Source organism: Rhipicephalus microplus, chromosome X (assembly GCF_043290135.1).
Source record: "Rhipicephalus microplus isolate Deutch F79 chromosome X, USDA_Rmic, whole genome shotgun sequence".
Lineage (NCBI taxonomy): Eukaryota > Metazoa > Arthropoda > Arachnida > Ixodida > Ixodidae > Rhipicephalus > Rhipicephalus microplus.
This window is the reverse complement of record NC_134710.1, coordinates 164546987-164569765: the sequence shown is the minus strand read 5'-3', so window position 1 is coordinate 164569765 and position 22779 is coordinate 164546987. Positions and strand designations below refer to the sequence as shown.

Genomic DNA, 22779 nt, shown 5'->3' with positions numbered 1-22779 from the left:
TTGCGTTACTTAGTGCATCGGTTTCGTGCATAGTATTTTCTGGCCGGTGTTCCTACCACTTCATTGTGGTAGTATTGTGGCCATCACCATAGTCTAATATGTTTCCTTGAAATTCAATTGCGTGTATACACTTGGGCTAAAGCGCTTTTCTAATTGGTTTTCAGGTGTGATTTTTACTTCAAGCTAGAGTATTTAGGAACCACTACAAAAAATATACCAATCCAAGAACTGGCAGTGCAGTAGAAGCACCCTCGGGGGCTGCGCGGTTTAATATAGATCCAGTATTATAATATTTCCCAGCACTGAGTTATATGACCGACTATGCGAACCCCTGTGAGAGGAATCAAAACAAAAGAGGAAACGCCGCTTCTTGTGTCGGTCACAAGAGATTTTTGTGAAACAAAGGTTTTGTGTTCTCTTGCAATGATCATCACCCTGATATTGTGCTGAATATCATACATATGGCATCAGCCCACAATCTCCTAAATAACTACGTGTCTATGAAGACAGATGTTCGAAAGAGTAGAAAGAAATCTGGGTGCAGAAACTTTGCAAATGAGTAGCAACAGGTTCTCTGCACGCTGTAGATAGTGCGTTCGTGTGTGCACGTGTGTGTAAATTATGTAAGAATGAACAAAATTAACCTTATTTATTTCGTCCCTTTGTAGGTCCATCAAATGTTTCAATTATAGATCAACCACATGTTTGATTGCGTACAATCTTTGACTTTTTCATGGATTAAATGGCTCACAGGTGAACCTTCAAAAGCTTTCATCGCAATTCATTTCTTAAACCTTGCAGCTTGTTTTTTTTTACCCAAAAGTCAGAGCAAAGTGGTTAGGCCTGTAAAACTCTCCGCGAACGCTTATCTTTTAAGTGGAGACGATGGTGGCAGTGGATACACAGCCTCCCCCTACGTGCGCGCGCTCAGGCAATACCAGTGACGTCACGGTGGGATTGAGCAGGCCCGATAATATTCTTTTAAGTGGCATTGTGTGAACACGATAACCATTTTATGCGTGTCAATTAAGAACATGACTACATGCCACGCTCATGATCGGCCATTTTGATAGCTTCACATATACGAAACTTGGTATTGCGTGACGTAAATGAACGACCAACACAAATGCCGGGCGTAAACATGATAATCATAATATGGAAGTCATGTATGGCATAATTTGCATGCCTACCACTGCTGGGGCTGGTATTGTAAACGTTAGTTGTGCCGTCGTTACGCGACTATAAACAACATACTTGCATGAGAACTGGAACTTGAGCGAGTTCATACGAATTCAGCTTGATTTTAACAGCGCACTGGCGAATGGGGACTATAAAATGAAAGTAAGGGGCACAACACGGGCGCTGAACGTTCGCAGTCTTCTGGAACCGTCACATCCAGCAAGACGAGCACCTTTCTGTCTCCGGAAGGCACTTTCTTGCTCCTTGGAGCAAGACTTTGGGACCAGGCACGAGGCTTGGTCGTGCCTGGTCCCAAAGGAATTCCGTCGTCATATATCGATGATATGGCGCCATTCACTGTAAGCACTTTGTCCGTGACGCCCATTGTGACGAATGCTATCGTCTTTCTCGCATACCAACAGGAGTTGGTCCTGGTAGAGCCTTGCGTTGCGCCATCACTCTGTGCCCAAAAAACTGCAGACCCCTTTTGCATGGGCTGATGATGGTTGTAGTGGTCCGAAGGCCACTGGCACATTAGGTGGGCACTTTTTTCTACTTTACTTCTGGAGCCCTACCGCGGTGGTCTAATGGCTAAAGTACTCTGCTGCTGACCCGCCAGTCGCGGGATCGAATCCCGGCTGCGGCGACTGCATTTTCGATGGAGACGGAAATGTTGTAGGCCCGTGTGCTCAAACTTGGGTGCACGTTAAAAAATGCAGGTGGTCAAAATTTCCAGAGCCCTCCACTACGGCATCTCTCATAACTATATGGTGGTTTTGGGACGTTAAACCCCACATATCAATCAATCATTACTTTTCTTCTAGTCCCCTTTCCCCAATGGGCTATTAAAATCAAAATGAACATACTTGCACCTTATCGAGATACCTGAGTGCGCATAACATTTCCACATGTGTTTACACTGCATTACATCCATGCGCCTCGTAACGTTGTGGTGATTTGCAGTCACATATCAACCTTTCTCACTCGTGCGTCGCATATCATCGATTTCCCGACCTGCCAATGTTAGAATGTAGAAGCTTTGACGGTGCTGGTTCTAACGCCGGGATTGTGCAGTTATTTGTGCTGGTTGATTCATAACTAAGCGTAGCCAGCCTCGCAAAACCTGATGAAGCCGAGCACAAAGAATTAAATTTTTCTCAGCTCAGCTTGCCTCTGTTGCGTTAGGCCAAGTTTAGTTTAAATAAGGCTAGTTAAGTAAATGCAAGTGTAGCCGAATTGAATCCAGCCTAGTTTAGCGCGATATAACCTAATAAATTCAGGTATAAGTAAGCTTAAGTCCAGTCAGAGTTGCTGTCTTTATGTTAAGCGTAAGAAAGCTTCGATGCGCCCAGATGGGTCTGGAAAACTACACGTACAGCCAAATCCAGTTATGCCTAGTTTATCATGCTATCATTGCATTTAGCCGACAAAATTAGCCCAAATAAGGTAAACTTTATCGTAGCCAAAACTAATTCAAGTCGACTTCCCCATGAGCTTAGAGGTGCCAAACCCTGAAAGATACTAATTACTGCTTACTGACACTATACCAATCAAGCTAATCTAGGTTTACTTTGTGTTAAATAAGAATCGTGCTACTTATGGTTGATTAGGCATTCTGATACCCAATCACACATGAAACACACTGGAGTTTTACGTAGCAGAGTTAGGGTAATTATGCATAACTGAGCTAATGAGGCAGCGCGAAGGTAAGCATAGAAAAATCTGACAAAGCGTGGTTGATCATGGCATTATCAAACTAGTGTGATTTTAATTAGGTGTAATTGAACAAGTTTTAATAAGGCGCATGAAAATTTGGAGTGGAATTTTAATGAGCTCAGAGAGTCCAAGCTGAGGAAAATACTAATTACTAATCACCAAGTCTTGTCTAATTAGGCTTATATAAATTTAAATAGCCTTAAAACTAATTTTTTTAGTCTTTTTATTTATTATGCTTGTTTCATCATAACTATAGGCTCATTTAAGTTCAACTTGGTTCAAGGCAAAAAAAGGCAAGCTGAGCTGAGAAAACTTTATTTTGTGAGCTTGGCTTCGTCAGGCTTTGGGAGGCTGGTTACGCTTAGTTATGCTAATAAACCAGCATAAATCACGACGTGGGCCCGGCGCTGGAACAGACGCTGCTGCAGCCTCTACGTAAAAACCTAAATAAAAACGACACAAATTTGTTGGAGCCAGGAAAGTGACACCCAGTGGTCGTTTTGGCAATGAGTGCGTTGAAAAGAGCGACATGAGAGGCCAACTGATACGAAGCGACGCGCTTGCGTACCGCGGCAGGCGTCTCTTCACCAGATAGCGTATCGATGCCTTCGGGCACGCGATCCCGTGGTCTGCACACTTATGTTCACGCCTGTACATATGCACCTCTGTTTGATGGATTTGTGGGGTTTCACGTCCCAAAACCACTACATGATTATGAGAGACGTCGTAGTGGGGGGCTCCGGAAATTTATGCACCTCTGTTTATTACATTAACATGAAACTAGATAATCAGCGCTGAAACCACAGTTGGCGTTGTTCAGGCTAGACATGGCGCTTGTATGTGGCCTTTTTGTGAAGCTGTTCAAAGCACTGACCTAATTCTGTGGTCTTGTCTGAGTGCAGTAGGCGTGGGTTCGATTCCGGCTCAAGCAGTGATATTTATTCTTGCTTCCATCGCAATATTTCTCCACTCAGCAATGCCGCTGACACCAATTCGTCGTTTTGTGCGACAGGGGTATCTTTACGGGGACGTGCTAGGGTTTCCAAAGATTAGGCTGGTATAAACTGTGAATTCTTTAGAGATGCATACCCGAATACAACCGGCCATGGCATGCTGGTCAGATAGATAGATAGATAGATAGATAGATAGATAGATAGATAGATAGATAGATAGATAGATAGATAGATAGATAGATAGATAGATAGATAGATACGGTACGTTTTCTTGGTTACCTCAAGAATGATTCGCGTTTAAAAAAAAAAAAAAGGAACCTACACACTCCTTGTGCGAGGACTGAAAAAAGAGTGGCACTTGTGTTGTTTCCCTCCTTCTTTTCTCCCATTCTCCGCAATTCACCTTTGTTTTCTTCTTCTTCTTATACTACACCATATATGGCTATGCTGTGCTTCACTCTTTCTACTTCTCCTTAATTTTGTCCTTCTCCTCACATTCCGTTGTCATCCATTGGCATTGTATTCTATAGATGGCTATGTTACGCTTCCTTTTTCTTTCTTTCTTTCTTTCTTTCTTTCTTTCTTTCTTTCTTTCTTTCTTTCTTTCTTTCATTCTTTCTTTCTTTCTTTCTTTCTTTCTGTATTTCTTTCTTTACTTCTTTCTTTCTTTCTTCCTTTCTTTCTTTTTTTCTTTCTTTCTTTTGATCATGCTCTCCGCTTTTCAATATTTCTTTCTTTTTTTTTTTACTATTCGTCTTTTTCTCTACTCGTTCTCTCAACTACCTAAATTATTGCATCCCACACCGAACACGTCAGTGCCTCCTCATTCTTACTTTTCTTTCCCACCCGCTTGCCATGCGATCCTATACAAGTCTATGCTCTCCGCTATAGGCGTGCCGGAATAGCCGAGTGGTTAAGCAGCTCACCCTCGGATAATAGATGTGTGGGTGCGAATACCGCCTCACCAGGGAACTTTTTACTCTGAAGTTTCTCTTTTTATCGCTTTCCCTTTTTTTTGTCTATCTCTTTATACTTGTTCTCTCGCCCATCAGAGTTGTTGCATTCAACGCTAAACAAATGATTGCTCATGTTCTTAGCATGAAGCAGAAGATGAAGAAGAGAACTCGTGCTGGTTTCTGATGATGATGATTTATGTTCTCGACAAACTTGGGTTCCCCAAGGTCAAACAGCTTAGCTATTAAAGAAGCGATCATTGGCCCTACTCGTTGTACCAGCGCCAGAACGCTGCCAAAGCAGCAAAGGTATCTAGCAGCGCAAATATGCTCCACCATTACGCCGCATCAGCCTGATTTCTTGGTTCGTTACTAGGTGCTTCCATAGTAAGGAAAATTGTTCGAATTTTCAATATCGTACCCCCATGATAAGATATGCCACTGTTGAAGGCTGCAGAAATTTCGACCACCAGGGGTCACTTAATGTGCACATAAATTTCGCTACACGGGCCTAAACGTTTTCGCATCCACTGAAAATGCGGCCGTCGCGACTGGAATGGAATCACGTGACCTTCGCGTTAGCAGTCGGGTACCATAACCATAAGACCACCATGGCAGATGGTGCTTTTATACTGTCAGCTAACCCAGCTGTGTGCAGTAACGAGCCGCCTACATGTGGCCTCACGGAGCGTTTGATTTCTCTAACTACAGCGTAGCTAATGCTCTAACCAGCTATTTTTTTCCTCCATGCGCGCTGTAGTATATATCTACATATAAGGAGAAGGGAGGAGAGTTTGAAAGCAACGAGGCTTGCTTTCAGTTATTGCACTTCTTGGAACATTCCTCAGATTTAGTCAACTTCGTGGTATACTCTCAGGGATGCAGTCTATTTGTCTCAGGTTTTTTTTCTTCTTTCGTCTTTTAAGATTATTTAGAATCTGGCAAAAAATTTGTAAAGATTGGTCGTAAAACTAACGACTTAACGAACTAGTGCCTTAACGCGTATGCATTGTTTCCTTTTGTTTTATACCGTCTCATATTATTGAAAACTCATTAATTGAAGCAGTAGTTTCAGTCATATACAAACAAAAGAGTGACAGTGAGTGCGAACAAAAACGTAGTATTGCTTTCATAGCGCTGTTGTTCAAAGTTCTGCTTTTTCTCAGAAAACGCATCTGCCTGCATGTTTCCGACGGAGTTCTGGGATTCATTCATAATACCGTTTCACTTACCCTGCACCATTTGCAAGGTGCTCCAACGAAGTTTGTGCACGTAGGAATAAATGGTGACCGGTGCCTTCGAAAGAGTTGCGTAGCGGCTTTGCAATTTGACGCACAAATATAATTACAGAACTGTTCAGTGGCGTAGAGGCTCGTACCCAAAGTTTTTGTCCAAGGTGGGAGAGGGCAATCTCTTAAAATGGTCATTTTCCGCTCTTTACGCCTCGGTGGAAAATATTTCGGGGGGGGGGGGGGGCACGGGCACGGTGGGCTACTCTTTGGCTACACCCCTGGCTGCGTACGACACGTGTGCCTGTTTAAAATACTAATAAGGAGCGCTCATTGTTGGGCGCATGTAGATAACGCTTCTTTTCACTTTGTACATTATACTTGGTTATAGTGAATGGTCCTGGCTGTCAATTAATCACTTTTTTTTACCGCTATTGACAAGAACTTTGAATCGCCACGTCTCAGACTGCGAAAATGTGATATTTGCGTAATCTCCGACAGGAAATGAGTTTCCAAACTTCCTTCGGATTTCGCTCCTACGCTTTCTAACACAGCAAAGAAAGCGTGGACAAAAGTAGTCGCCGGGAATAGTATGGAGGTAATAATAGTAATCTACTGGAGCGAATAATTGAAACCGGCTTTGTATGCGCAGGTAGCGGGGCGAACATGCAAGAAGCTCGAGCAAGCGTGCGCATTTTTTAAATATTTTTTTCCACTAACGCTACGAATGCAATGAAAAGCTCTCACGCTCACTACGAGTCTTTTTTTATTCCTCGAAGCAAACAAAACCTTCGTGAAGCAGGGTGCTCTATGATTTGAAGCACAATGTGACAAAATGGAAAACAGTAGCACCGCAACGAAGCAACGAGCGCCGTTAAAAGTAACTGTAAGTTTAGTGAATGAAGCGGGAAAGGAGACCACGCTAACAACAAACTGGTTCGCGTTATTTGCTACAGAACACCTTCCTTTTCATTCGCGCAGGCTATACGCTCACCGGTGCGGTATAGTCTCGACGAGGAATAATATATACCCAAGTTTGAGTTTGCATTTGACATAGAAGAAAAAAAAAGTGATGACAAAAGTAGACAAATACGGCTATCGAGGATTCTTGTGTCCACATGACGGGCAACAATAAAAGCGGAGTTAGCGTCGCCCCAGCCACAAGCGCTATCAGCGACTAATCGCAAAGAAAAATAATGTGTGACCAAGTGAAGGGGGAAGAAAAAATTGAACGGAAGCGCTCTCATTCGGCGCGGCAGCTTCGAAGCAACAAGCCCTCCCTCCTCCGCTATATTTTCTTCCACACACGCGCACCGGTGGGCCAAGCCGGCTACAGCAACCTCCCTAGCGCGCTGGTCGTGGACTCGCCCGGCTCTCTTTCCCGGGGCAGCGATTGGCGGACGCCTTCGCGAATCCTCCTCCCCCATTGGCCGGATCCTCCGCAGACGTTGCTTAGTCGGTGGTAGTTTGTAGCTTGGCTTCCGCTATAGCTGTAGTGTCGCGCTGCCACCGACGAAAACAAGAGAAACTGAGACGCACAGTTTCTACGCGACAGCGACGTGAAACGCTAGAACTAAGGCAACCCGAGGATGTAGGTATAGTCCCCTAGAGCGCAACTTTGTCGAAACCTCGTTGTCGTCCTCTCTCTCTCTCTCTTTATATTTAAGATACAAGGAATAAGAACAACAAAAAAAGAAAGGGGGAGAGAGACACGCACGTCTTCGAACGGAACCGCACCTTCCTGACGAACCCGAACGACCAAGAAGAGTAGCTGGAGAAGACCGATATTCCGGAGGAGAGCGAGAAAGATTAAAAAAAAAGATAGACGCAGCGGAGACGCAGTCTAGAGATAGAGAGCGCGAGACTTTTGCCGTCACAGCGTTGGACGCGCGACGTCCGTCAGCGAGGCCGGCCGACCGGGTAGAGCGCACGTGGACGCAACCACGCACCAGCAAAGGGGCCCAGCAGTGGACGACGCAGGACCGCCGAACCGCTGTCGCCAAGTGTCCGAGCACCACCGATGACTGCTTAAGGTGAGTAGTGGGCCCACGCTGGCATAAGGCACGTGACGTAGTGAACGCGCGAAAACGTGCCCGTTTTTGTTTTTCCCGTCACAACGACAGCGCGTGCTTCGTTCACGGATGCCCCCTTTGCCCGGTAAACGAAGCACGCACTACTACCCACCCCGACACTGTTGGCTCGATTACGTAACAAGAGCGTTGTTTGTGACCACGCTGTCAGCAGCGCGCATGAAGAGTTGTCCGCACCACTGAATCGAGAACAGGAGGTGGCTCTTTTTGCGTGTACATGTGCGTTTTTCACTTACTCACTCGGCCGCGGGAATTACCCACATTGATTGCTGTTGCGGAACTTTTTCACTGCGTTGAATATAACGCAGAAAAAAAGATATACCGGGGCTAGGCGTAATTGTCGCTATACTTGCATAGCCTACTTGTTCAGAAATTCGTGCCGCACTCATACATAATCCAGGCGTTCACTTTATTGCCCTAATGTTAATTGCTTAATACCTTACCACCGCTGAAAACCGCGCTTACGAAATTCATTCGAATCAGGCAAGCGTGGTCTTCCATCTCTTGAAGCTTTAAGAGTGAAATGAATGCAAGAGTGCCAGCTTTTGATTTTATTCTCCATTCAGCTAGTCGAGGGTCTGGTAAGGGCCTGCTAAGCTCCACTGCTCTCGTTATCGCTTGCCGAAATAAGCGAAAAGAATTTTAATGTTGGCGGGAGGCGCCTCGTCTTTATGAGAGGCGAGCTCCGTGCATGCTCATTTATTGCACGCGTCCACGCAGAAACGTCGCTGAACAGCTGCAGTGTTTGTGAACCGCCCGTCTCTTCTTCTTCATCTTTTTTTCCGCGATGACACTGGGAACAACGCAACGAATGAATGGGCGAGTGATAGCGACGGTGGTGCATCGCGAGCAGCTTTGACTTCCGATGGCCATGTTACGCCCCGACTGATCTCGCGGGGCGTTCCGTGTCATATTCTGGCCCATAAATTCTTACTTTGCTGAAACGATCTAGTGATTTGAAATTGATATGAATTAGGATTTTATAAAGAACTACGAGTTCTACGGCGAAACGTTTCTGATAAACGGAAGCAGGGAGAGAACGCAGAATGATGAGCACAGATTAGTTCTTACTGATGCCATCGCTTCGCAGCAGTGCGCGGGTGGTTGAGTGAAGAGGAATAACAATAGTATCGAGAATGAAAATTAAACACGTAACTATAGCATTGTATACGTCTCGCATTTCATGGGACCATTTATGGAGTCAGCTTTCCTTTTTCAATGCAGTGCTTTTATAGTTCGGCAAATGATGACAAGTCGTTTACGGACGAGGTCCTCCAAGGAGCAGAAACGAGTGGTTAATGTTTTCTGTCGCGGGAAAATAAAAATTGCTGCACCATGGGTCGTGAAGTTTCTTTAGAATGAACATTAGCATAATTTCAAAGAAATGCAACTAGCAAGACAAAATTATTGACAATAAAAAGAAAGATGGAGGCCTTCGGCAGGGAGGCTGACTAGAAAAACGTCTGGTTGCTTACTCTGGGGAAAAGAGAAATGGAAGTAGAAATAGAAGAGAAGAAAATGAACGGTGAATTCTCTGACGCGTGCAAGACCTCATCACCAATCAATGTGTTCGCACAATCCTGCCGTAGTCAAGAAGCACAAGAATGTATTCACTACCTTGGGAGCCAGTGATAAATGGGGTGAAAATGAGACAACATTCACATTGGTACCTTAGGTAAACAGAAAATATGTAAATAAACGGGACGAAGTATATACTGCTGACTAGATCTAAGCTACTACATTAAGCTACTGTGACGACAAAAGAGGAAATAGAAAGGCCGTGGTGGGCCTCCGTTCTAATTAGATGAAGTGAAACATGCAGTTTTTTTTTTTTTCAAACCGGCGAATACAATGAAAATAAAGGAATTCTCTTCCGGACATCGACAAGGTAGGTGGCCGCCGCAAATTCTGTGAAGCTCAATCTTGTTAGATGAAGGCGTGCCTGGAAGTGTCGGAGAGATTGCTTTCCTTCTTTTCTGTGGACAATAGGAGGCTCAGGGAACGGAACAATGGTAGGCTCTGCGCAAAAAAATAAAAAACTAATTCAACACGGAATATTTTTAAACTTATTTTTGAGAGAGGCACGACATTTTCTCTTCAATAACTTTCAATTATAGCGTTGGGACCTCCGTGGACAAAGACGACCACCGTGAGTGCGTCGCTTTGAATCAGAGTACCGAGATCTCCGGCAATGCTGCAACGTCAGTGAAAGATTTCACAAGGATTGAATCGAGTTTGTCAACTGCTTTTTTTTTTTCTGTCATTTTCAAGCACATTGTGGCTGCACTTCGTTATGCGATGCTTACATTAGCCATCAAGGAGCAACTGACCGGGTGAGGCTGCCTAGCGAAAAACACGCACTTAATACTCTCTGCGTAGCCGCTGTGATTGGGACTTGTAGTTAATCGTAAGTCCAAAGGTACAACACGATCATATGAGCAGGCCACCTCCACCATTGTCCATATATCGTCACTGGTACTGATGTGGGCTGAATACTCCAGGTAAAAGCCGCATTCGAACGCTCTTGGGAAAACTCCCATCTTTATCGAGTGCATCATTCTTCATTCCGAATTATGGTGGCTCCCTGCTACGTGCCTTGTCGGTGTTTTTTTTTATTTTGTATCTATAATAATATCCATTGGTTGATTATAATATTCGAAGATCACCAGTTGATTACGAGAGACGCCGTAGTAAAGGGTTACAAAAAATTCTACCACCTGGTGTTCTTTACCGTGCACCCAAATCTAAGCACACTGGCCTAGAGCATTCTTGCTTCTGAATGGAGGTGAAAATATCGAGGCCAGTGGGCTTTGATTTAGGTGCACGTTAGAGAACCCTAGTTGGACGAAATTTTCGGAGATCTCCACTATGGCGTCTCTCATAATCATATCGTGGTTTTTGGACGTTAAACTCTACATAATATTATTATTCTCATCTACATAAAAAATGTGGCCTCCGCGGCCGGGATTTGATTCCGTGATCTGCGGATCAGCAGTCTAGAAGCATAATCACTAGAAATCATGGCGGGCCTTTTTTATATCTCCTAAGACACAATCTAGTTTTTTGTGGCCTTCTTCACGAGTACGAATCATATTTATAACCGTAAAGTATTTTTGTGCCTTCATATTGCGTACACTTCGAAGGTCTTTGGAAAGTTAGTCAGCTGAATGTGTGGTTAGGCGTACGAGTGATTATCAGGGTGAAAGTGGAGATCATGCTGCAACTACATAAAAAAGTATAATAAAAATACGCAATGTAATGGTGTAATGGAACAGTGCCCTTGCGAATAGGGCTAGTGCACGTTACGGCTGTCATGTGGGGGATTTCCTATATAATCGTTTTACTGCTTTTCTTCGGTAATTATGCTATCTGATGTGGTCTTCGTTGGTTTTTTTTTCCGCGGCGAATCACTTGCTTATTTCGTTTAAACACTGCGCGTTTAGTTCTATGACGGATGTTGTGTCTTCTCTTATAAGTATAGTGAACAAGAATATGATCCATTGGTGCTGCCAGCTGGACTCCGGCGTCAGCTTTCACGCGGATGCCACCAGGTGGCGCCGCCACTACTCCTCATGCCAGCTTCGCTCGGCTGCGTTGTCGGGCCATCACAGACTGCTGCAGAGTTGCGAATGTGGTGACTACTAACGCGCGTTTCCTTTCTGGTACATGCAAACGTAACATTACGAGGTTAATTACGAGGACACCTGGCAAAAGCGTTGGCATGCCATCAGAAACCAGTGACTGTGGTCCTCGGGGAATGCGCACTTCACTGCCGTTTGTCACAGCACACATTTGTGCAGGATGTATCTTGGCTCGAAATGATGTTCGCGCACCGCTGAAGTTTCGGTAAGAGGCTTGTCAGTTCTCCGGAGGCAGCGCTCCGACTTTCTTCGGAGATCGTCATCCCTGGGAGCTGCAAACAGCGACGCCTTCGGAGCATCTCAGTTACCGATTTCACAACCCGGAGCAAATTAATGAGAATCCGTTTTTCGCTTCGGTGTGTCGCGAGCTACATGTTTGTTTATGCTGGATATCTCACAAAGCACAGACTTCACCCCGGTACTGGAGAGAAGATGCAGCAGATTGTAGAGTAGCTTGTTAGAACTAGAAATGCAGTCATTTGGCCTGCAAGAGAAACTCATTGGCTTCGCTCTTTTACGCGGTCCACAAGAGCGCGGTTCGCGTCCCGCAAGAACACAGGTATAGAAGCGCGTACGCAAACTTTGGGAATAAAAGAGTGCGTCTCGTGTACACTGTAAGACCTCACTCTAGCCGTCGCTGGCCCTCTCTTCTATATCCCCCGGGCTAAAAATTATTTCGAACAATTGTGAATGACAAGAAAGTGACAGCATTATGCTTCCCGTTTATGGTATTGGCCTTAACGCGTACTTCGAAACGCGCGCATCGGATAAAAGTGACACGGAATGACACGTTACAAGATGTAACACAAACAACGAAACGAAATAAACGCAGCATATTTACTTTTTCATGTTTTGTTGGGCTGACACTATCACTTATAGAATAGCCCGTATCTACCCATGCCTTCCGCACACTTTCGTCAGTCGGAAATTTAAATACATACACTCGTGGCTCAGATTCACGGTTTCCACAGAAATGTGTACACAACACCTCCTTAACACCACAGCTGCTCGCAATCTGATCCCTCACCAACGAACACAAGCACAACCACAAGCATCACACATCACAACTCTGAAGAGCCCAACGGCACACAGGGAACGATGCAACATTCGTTGCTTCTCGTCGAAGCGCTGTAATGCTGCAGGGACTGAAACGCCGATGCCAACGCGCCGCCGAATTCCGGCGTCGATTGCGTTGTGTGCCACCACAGCGCACCACGCAACCAGCCCGTTGACATATGCGGTAGAACTTCCAGGCCTTGACGAAGTTTCCTCAGGTGGTGGTGGCTCAACGCACCAAACTCACACACATATATACTGACGTACATGCACTGATTGACTCTCGCGCTATCGAGAGAAGACGCCACCGGCGCGCGCTCAACTCGCGCACATGACATGAAAAGGCGCAGTGGCACCGCGAGAAATCCTAGCGGCCGTCCGTGTCGTTTTGGACCACCGAGACAGCAGCCGCGGCCTGCGGGTTGCGCCACTAGATCATATTCGAGTTCACTATTGCGAAAGCTTGCGAAAGCTGTCAAGTTTCCATACCTTTTTGCTACTACTTGTGTAACGTCCATAATGCTACATACCACGCTCCATAGGTGACTGCATTATTTTTTTTTTACAGAAATGATGAGCTGATAGCCAATACCTGACATCGGCACCTCCTATGAGTACCGATTCACTGGAATTCGTATCGCGACATTTGCTGAGCTTGTCTCAGCGTTTCCTTTTTGGCCAAATAGCCAGATTTCATCTATCTATCTATCTATCTATCTATCTATCTATCTATCTATCTATCTATCTATCTATCTATCTATCTATCTATCTATCTATCTATCTATCTATCTATCTATCTATCTATCTATCTATCTATCTATCTATCTATCTATCTATCTATCTATCTATCTATCTATCTATCTATCTATCTATCTATCTATCTATCTATCTATCTATCTATCTATCTATCTATCTATCTATCTATCTATCTATCTATCTATCTATCTATCTATCTATCTATCTATCTATCTATCTATCTATCTATCTATCTATCTATCTATCTATCTATCTATCTATCTATCTATCTATCTATCTATCTATCTATCTATCTATCTATCTATCTATCTATCTATCTATCTATCTATCTATCTATCTATCTATCTATCTGCCTGTTCACCTACTACTTATAGCTCTTCTGGCCGTTTCGAAAATGGTATCGATATAACATGACTGTATGACGAGCATAAGTGACTAGTAACGTGAAAATGACATGAATGTCAAGATTTAAATTTCATGGTCTTGCTGCGCTTGCGGTGATTTCGTTCACATGTCATATTGCAAAACTCGCATTTTATGACATGACTGAATGGGGAACATAAGTGACAGACCCCAACGTGGAAATCATGACATGCATGTCATGTAAGGCATGACTACACGCCATGCTCATGGTGCTCTGGTGGTCATGTCGCTAGCTTCACTTATTCTAAATTTGATGTTACGTGACCATGAATGGAAGACAAAGGCATATTACTGGTGCAAACATAATATTTATGACATGTGTATCATGTAAGAACATGACTACATGCCACGCTCATGACGCACGCTTAGCCGTTTCGCTAGCTTTACGTATACCGAATTTGGTATGACATGACGTCAACGTAGGACGAAGGTAAATGACATGGCATACATGTCATGTAACACATTACTAAATTATATGCTCATAGCGTGCTCGCGCCCATTCCGCTAGCTCTACATATACCAAATTTGGTATCACGTGACGTGAATAGACGACGAAGGTAAATGACACGTCCAGACATAATAATCATAACATGGAAGTGATGTACGGCATAATTTACGTCGGCCTGGTGATGTTTTGCTGATGTTAGACATATAAAACTTTCTCATTCGTGCTTCGCATATTATTGAATTTGACTGTACGTGAGATTTGGCAATTTTTATTCAATGCTTCAGTATTGTCTATTTCGAGCCCATGTGCGTGCGTCCATGCGCATGAATTTTTTCCTACTGTGCTCGTCTGTAGAGCTGGCTTTTTTACACTATGATGTTATGGCAGGTGAAGCCAACTTCAATTTGTTTGCTGGCGATCGTTTATGTTACAGGGGAAAGTGTTCTAGTCAATCTGCCTACACTGCTCGCAAACATTGCCATTTAATTCCTGTAGGTGTAAAGAAAAACACAATTTGCAAAGAAAGAAAAATTTGAAAATCGCAAGGCACGCGCAGCTGCCACGAGAGGACTAAGCGTGCATTACCGCAGCTTCATCGCGGAGCAGGGAGAAATGTCGTACAAGTGTTTTCCTTAGAATGTGTGGAACGTGACTTTATAAAGCAGCTGCATAGAATGCCCGACACGCCAGCTGCGTCTCATTCGTCTTCTACAAGGACATCGCAATGGCTGGTTTGAGGGCGGTGCTACTAGACGGTGTACAAACGGTTTGCGCGATGCACTACCTCCCTTTCGGCTTTCGATGCGCCAGCTGAGACGCGATCAAGAGTATGATAAGCATTATGTTCTTTATCAGCTGGAGTTGAGGTCGTTCAATTTCTGGCAAAAGCAAATGATTATCATATCGTTGCGCCATGAACATTGTCTATGAAAATAAAGTTAAACTGAATTTTCCTCCAAAGTTTCCTTCTTTAAATGCAGCTTGTAAACACTAGTGAAGACAATACACTTTTAGTGAACAATTGGCCAAATTTTATCGAATTTAGTTACAGAGATGCACGAGACTTGTAAACTTTAGCTCAAAGTCTGAGTGGAAATTGGCATATTTATTATATTTTCAGAATATCTTGGTTTTTAGCTTACGAAATAACAGTGCTTTGTAAGTATCCGCATTTATATCAATAAGGCAAGGGCGCAATGAATCATACCTTTAGTTTGTCGTGTACATTTCAGCAATAGTATTGCGCTGGGATCAGAAAAAATTGTTGACATTGCACTCGATTTTGAATTGCAGTGGGGGCATTCAGAGTATCGTTATATATTCCTAATACCATAAAGATCCAGGCAGACGAAACATCACATGAGGGGCAGGCATAGGAATTAGCGGCGCTGAATACGTGCTATGGCTTGATAGAATAGACAGTTATAGTATACCGGGCTTACCGGGATACTGGGTGTACCGTGATACCGGAATTGAAGTGCGCATGCTCAGATACGCACGTTACCCGTCGCGCGTACCGTACGCGCGTTATTTTTCAGATTCGACGCTACCGTGATAGCGTAGGTGTACGTAGTGTACGTAAACATGGCGGCGCTCTCGAACGCCTGCTTTAAAGTGATTTTGGCATAGTTGTTGAAAGATTCACCTCTCATCTTGTTCGCAGCAAACGACTGTTTAAAGTGGCTTCACTTGCCTTCAGTTAGCTTCGACGATCGAGCATTACGGATAAGTTGGCGTAGTTTCTGAGATAGCTTCCAATTTAAAACGCGTCTAGGCCTAATTGCAAGATCGATGTAAACGAATCGGCAACGTCATTTCTTTTATGTTTGGTGCGTGGTTCATACTTAGTTGCTTCTATTATTAGTAAAATAAACTTGTAACAATGTTTTGCGTGGTGGCATAGGCAGACACTCTCGTTTTCTTTTCCTTTTCACTGTCTTTAACTTATTAACTATCTGATAGGTGGCACCACCGTCCCAGTTAGGGCACGTAAACCACGTAAACACTATCCCGCTAAACTATAAGACGCTGTCCACAACGAACGTTTGCTACACGGTAACGCCATTTCCTTAACCTCCGCTATCACGTTAACCGTAAACTAAAACTGTCTAAAGTCTTCCGTAGCAGCCACGAATATACTAGTACTGGTGATGGGGACGTTGTTTCATCAGACGGCAGAGTATTCCAATCTCGTAAAAAGTAATACCGTTGAAATGTGTTGATATATAGACATGCGGGGGCTGCACAGAATTAGGGTACTCGAGACGGTAAATGGGATGCGTTGGTGTGTTAGGTAACGTACGTTACGAGGATAGTAGTGACTCGTGCTTGTTATTAGTACTTTATTATTCTTGTTTCGCAAAAATATGGCTGGAACCAGTGATGGAAGACGACAGTAGTGGAATACCCGACAGGTCAAGGCTGGGCACAGAATCTCTCAGATTACATTAATCTACGTTAACAAATGTGAGATGAAGACAATCGTATGAAACACTATATCATCCGGTGGGCACTGTTTTTAAACTTTTACGAAGGTGGATGCGTTTCAAGAAGCAATTCTCTGCTTTTTAAGCGGTTATTAAAAAGTGTGCCACAGAAATTAGGGAAAAGTTTAAATAGTCAAACTTCATCTATCTCAGATGACGACAAGTCATAAGCGATAACGTAAGTGCAGCTTCGCTAAAATGAGTTAAGTTCATGCAGCTTTGTGACTTTTACTTAGGGGGGTTAGTGTGATTGCAGTATTCACAACAATAGAGACAGACAGCCACTTAAGAAAACTTACTCTATTGGTGAGATAATATGGGTGCATATTCGCAAAACGTTTCGTTATTAAGCGAGTTTTATTATTGACTATAAGTCCTCGCTAACAACATGTGCAGCATCTGAAATCTGACCTGACGAACAACTCTACCGTCAGAGTTTATTCCGTCGCGGATAATACTGGGATTTCAATGAGAAATTTATCACACCAAGTTAAATAAGTCGAGCAAGTTGTACAAAGCGATGAAGCGTCAAGCGCTCGCTGACGCAAAGATTTCTTATTTTTCTCCTTTGGTAGAAAAACAAAGGTTCATTCGAAAATGTCTTGAGTGAACTGAAGTATAATTTGCTAACTAAACAACACTATTGTGTAAGAGGATTAAGAATATACTTACTTTTAGTATAATCTTGCTTGCACATAGCTCGGCCGGCATAAAAGGAAAAAGTGATGAGCTTGGCAAGCCGCGTTATTATTCGAGGGTATACAATCTCTATGTGTAGAAAACCAAGCATATCTCTAGGCTTCAATTCAACAAGTCTCGTAAAGATGGACTAGGTTCGCCGTTACGAGAGAATGCATTGAAAGAACGAGACAGCAATTGCCGTCGTTTTGTAATCTGTTGTCTCTGCTGCTGCCTCTTGCGTAGCACTTGAGAAATCCATTAGGATTAATGCTACATGCCTGCATGCGCCATGTGTTGCGCAATTATTTATATCGTACCCCTAATCAACGTTGCACTAACGGTGTCTTCAAACATCTTCGCCTTGCGTGCGCTTTCCATTACTTAAGAGCTGTCTCGCGCCTTTCATTGACATTGCCATTCTTTCGTACTTTCGAGAGGATTCGAGTTTTATCCTCCATTAACGCGCTATCCAGCTAATTTCCTTTGTTGTAAATAAGTTGTTCAATTTTGCTATTGTGTTGACAGCAAAAAAAGAAATAAAAAAATGAAAAATATAGTGCAGCTTGTTATCTTCACTATTACTAAGAATGATATATCACCGTCAACATAAAGCTATTTTCGTAACCATAATAATAATTACTGTTGGCTTTTATAACCTAAAATTATGATATTATTATTAAGTATGCCATAGTGGAGGGTTCTAGAAATTGCGACCACCTAAGATTTTTTAGGTTGCACCTGAATCTGAGTTCACTGGCCGCAAGCACATTAACCTCCATCAAAAATGCAGCCAGCACGGCTGGGATTCAATCCCGTGACCTTTGTTTGGGTCACCAGTCGAGCACGTTACCATTTGACGGTACCATTTGAACACGCATACACAAAGGAGGACATATCCGGGATCCTGTGTGGTTGGTGTTGCTGGAGCTACGATCGCACTTCAAGATGACCCATCAACAAGCCCCAACTTTGGCACTTCGTAATTTTCGTTACTACGACGTCAACACCCGAATGGTAACTCTATGCAGAAATTCGAACTAGCATGGGGTTGCTGAACTTCTGCATCTTATAAAGCTCAAAGGAACAATCACGGAAGTAATAGATACACACCCGTCCTGTTTAGGTCCCTCTTCCTTCTGTGGCTGTTGTTTTGCGCTTGTGAAAACGTATTTCATTCAAATGACAAGATAAGTCGCTTTGTGATTTTGGGCGATCAAACTTTTGGACGTTTGGTACACAGGCTGATAACTCAGATAACGTTGCCGAATGCATTACTTGCAGCGTGACCCTTAGATACAGTGAACTACCACACAAAAATCGGCGGGGCAGTCACCCTTCTCGTATCGCAGGCTTCGTTTGCAGAATTGTCATGACGTGTGCTACAGAAAGGCGTCACTACAAAAAGTGTTGAAAGCCAACGCAAAGTGATGCTCCAAGCATCTTTTTGGTCGTAAAGATATGCAGATTTGTCAGTGTTGAAACTGATTCACCGCTTAGAATGTGATTATACATGAACCACAAAAAGACAGGCAGAGTCGCACCGACAAAGTATGAACTATTTTGTCACAGAAACAAAAGATCCTGTGTGATGCGAAAAAGAAATCTGGAATAGCGAGTAGCAGCACGCTGTAAAGGGGCGACTGAGAATCTACGCAGAGATTGCTGACTGAAGCTTCGCGTTGAACAGGTGACGGTGAGCCGGAACCTTTATCGACTGGGCGCGCCAGGTTTGCACCCAAAGGACGGGAAATAGTTACTTCCGACGTTTTCCATGTTTCTCGTTTCCCATGCCCACATTTTCCCTGTAGCCCTCACGAAGAGGCTGGAAACATTTTCGCTTATTGAGCGACAGATTTACTTACTTGCCATCCACCTCATGACACTCAGTGTTCTTCCCTGGGGCAGAGCCGAGCTACGTTCTGATTGGCCAGAAGCAGGTGACAGCTATCGGGAGCCATGACAGACCACTGACGCACTTTCCTTCGCGTGGTTGTTTGACACAGAACTGCTTCTGCCTACTTCCGTAGCCGGAGCATTAGTTGCTTGGGATGCAGGTCCCTGGGTTTTCTGACATATTTTCGGAAAGCATGGAACGACAGTGCAGTCGTACACACCAGAAAATGGCTGAAAATGATGGAATGTGTTACGTGCCTGTGGTTTTCTTTATTTGAGCACCGAGTCTTCTTTTTTTTTTTTCACAGCCTGAGTAAGTCTTAGTGCGAGAGCTGGTGCGTGTATACGGGCTCCTTTGTTTCTAGCGTTGAATCGTAGAAAAACAAAGAAAAAAACAGAGAAAGAAGTAAAAAAGAAGGAAATAAATAAATAAAGCAAGCAATAAAGAAAAACAAAAGAAATAAAGAAAGAAAGAAAAAAGAAAAGCGAGCAATACGAGCTATTTGCATTCGCAATACTACAAATTGCCTCTGAAGGTTACGCGGACGCGTTCATAACGATAAGCAGTGGACGTAGAAATGCCAATAAAGGTCAAACAAAACGTGTGGTAAGTCACTTAATTCCTGAAAACGCTTGTCACTCATGCTCTCTTTTCGATTTCACATTGTCATAGCTTGTTAAGACCTCTATCGAACCCTGATGAGCGAATTCGTGCTCCATGGGTTTTTTTTATTCAGAAATACCTTACCCACCAGAAAACGCATAGCAATTTACATCCTCTTGTTACACGCCCGCAGGACCAGGGAAGCAGTTTGGCTCTTTGTGAAGTGCGGGGGCGAATAGGACACTGGATGAGGATTATAATTTTTTGTCTAGCATTGTGCCGAGAACGTTATCCTTTGATAGGTAAAATGCGTATTTGGTGAGCTTTTTTTACACATCGCGCATTCAAGCACCAGTATCTTTTCACATCTGATAGGTGTGTGAAAAATGGGAATATAAAATGATAAGAGTGGGTTTACGAGATGAGTGGATAAAAAGCAAACACACTACGAAAATACGTGTGAAAACTAACTGAATAAAAGGAGGGGAAGCAGGTCCGTTAGGGCTAGACAGAAAATATCGAAAGTATAGCGTTCCGCAAGGACATTGGCGCATGAACGGCCCCACGCAGTGCTCATGAAAGGAAAGAATATATATATATCGGGAGAAGCTTTGTTCGTTCAAGGGCTGCAGATAAGTGGGATAAACCTTCGTACTGAAGTGGGTGCCGAAGATGTCGATGATGTCGGTTTAAACTTACTGGAAAAAAGGTGCAGTTTCATCCACAGGAGACATCATTGGAAGCAATGATTAAACGACAGTCACAGATAATCAGGCTGCTTGCAGTTTATGAGTAGTATAAATTTTGATAAACAATTACCGGTTCATTGCGTTCTACGCGACACAAAAAAAAAACAAAACATGAATATATCCCACTCGATGCACGCAAGCACACTCTTTAACAAGGTTGCCCTGGATCAAGCGGGCCTGTAGAGGGGGTGCGAGCTCTTCAAGCTCGCTTCACCACTTTTCCTTAACTTAGACTATGTAATCTCTTGTATTAGGCGCGAAAAGAGAGTGCACCATGCCACTAACCTTGTCAGCCCAGCATTTTCACGCTCCGCAGGTTAGCCCCAGGAAGCAGGGAGCTCGGGCCACGTATGCGTTCAAATGCGCAGACAAGCGTGCACATGGAGGGCCAGAGACGCGTGGTCTTTAAATTCTCTAACGCATGATTTATCATTAAACCTTCAGAATTAAGTGTGTGAAGGGTACATATTTCTCTAGAGGCAGCGAATGACGAGGCTACGTCAAGCCTCATCTCAGGCGGTGCTTCATGCAGCAACAAAAGATTCTGCGTGTTGGGGTGAATTGGACCTATTGGGCACTCCCAAAAAGGATTTCTACACATTGCAGCTTATAGGCAAACTGACACTGAGGCGAACGAAGATAAACTACAGTGCACTGCAATATAAGCGAAAGTATATAGTGACTGAGAAGGGATGGGCAGGATAGAAACGTGGAAATAAGCAAAGTCACGTTTCTTTTTTCCACATCAGACGGCAGGCAATCTCCCATCCTCGCAGGCAATACATGGAGTGCAGAATGTTTTAAAGGGCCACTCACCAGGCTCCCGAAATGAAAAAAAAAACGCAATATTCTTTCCTAATATTTCTAGTTCTTCTTGTCGCACTACTGGCCCCGCAGGCGGTGGTCTAGTGGCTAAAGTACTCGGCTGCTGAACCACAGGTCGCAGGATCGAATCCCGGCTGCGGCGCCTGCATTTCCGATGGAGGCGGAAATGTTGTAGGCCCGTGTGCTCAGATTTGGGTGCACGTTAAAGAACCCCAGGTGGTTGAAATCTCCGGACCCCTCCACCACGGCGTCTCTCATAATCATATGGTGCTTTTGGGACGTTAAACCCCACATATCAATGATCAAATCATTTGGCGCACTACTGTGACGTAGACAGTAGTTCCCATGACGTCTTCAGCGTACATGCTCCCGGTTCGTTAATATACGTGAAATATCACATGCCATATGTCTCCTGCACTGCTTTGCCATGCAGCCGTCCATCCGTTCTTCTTCGTGTCGCATAAATATCCTGCACAATCTACCGATCAAACTTCATTTTTTGTGTTTACAACTGCGCAAGTGGCGATAACAGCATGCAGCTGAGAAGCGCGAAATCCTGATAGGCTCTAGCCCTAGTGCTGATATTATTCACATGCATTCAAGAACTAAGGGGCGAGGAGGATGCATCGTGTGTATGGAGGAGAGGAGATAATCACCCCCTCGTCTTTAAACGTGGGCTGGCGAGTGGTTTTTTAAGGGGGCCACGACACCCAATTTTCGGTCATAATCTTTGTTACGTGGGTTGATCCTTGTGCGGTCACAAACAAAGAGGTGAAAATTTAGCGCATAAGGTTCATCACCTAGTTTACAATTGAATGTTTTTATAAACACGCGTTTTGCCTGAGAGTCGGGCTGCACTGGTGCTATAGCGAGCAGTGATGTAACTAGCGACTAGCTGTGCGGGCGCCTGCATTCCAGCGAACGATATTGTTCCGCAGTCAGCTGCGCGTGATATCGAGGTAGCTTGGCTTTCTCCAGCTTGTCACTATAATTGAACGATTTGCAGCGGCTGAAACTTTCTTTAAAAAACGACGGCTCCGCTCTTTGCAGCTCATGACGTCACACACGCCATGGCAAAATGGCGGTCGCCGGCAGTG

General features: G+C 44.0%; 1 protein-coding gene across 1 annotated transcript in view; it reads left to right on the top strand.

Annotated features, from left to right (window-relative positions):
• Positions 1-7889: 7889 nt before the first annotated feature.
• Positions 7890-22779, top strand: part of LOC119177120 (uncharacterized) — a 268818-nt gene continuing 253928 nt past the window's right edge. The window contains exon 1 of the mRNA XM_075878123.1: positions 7890-8063. The gene's annotated coding sequence lies outside the window, so the exon portion shown is untranslated. The remainder of the gene's footprint in view (positions 8064-22779) is intronic.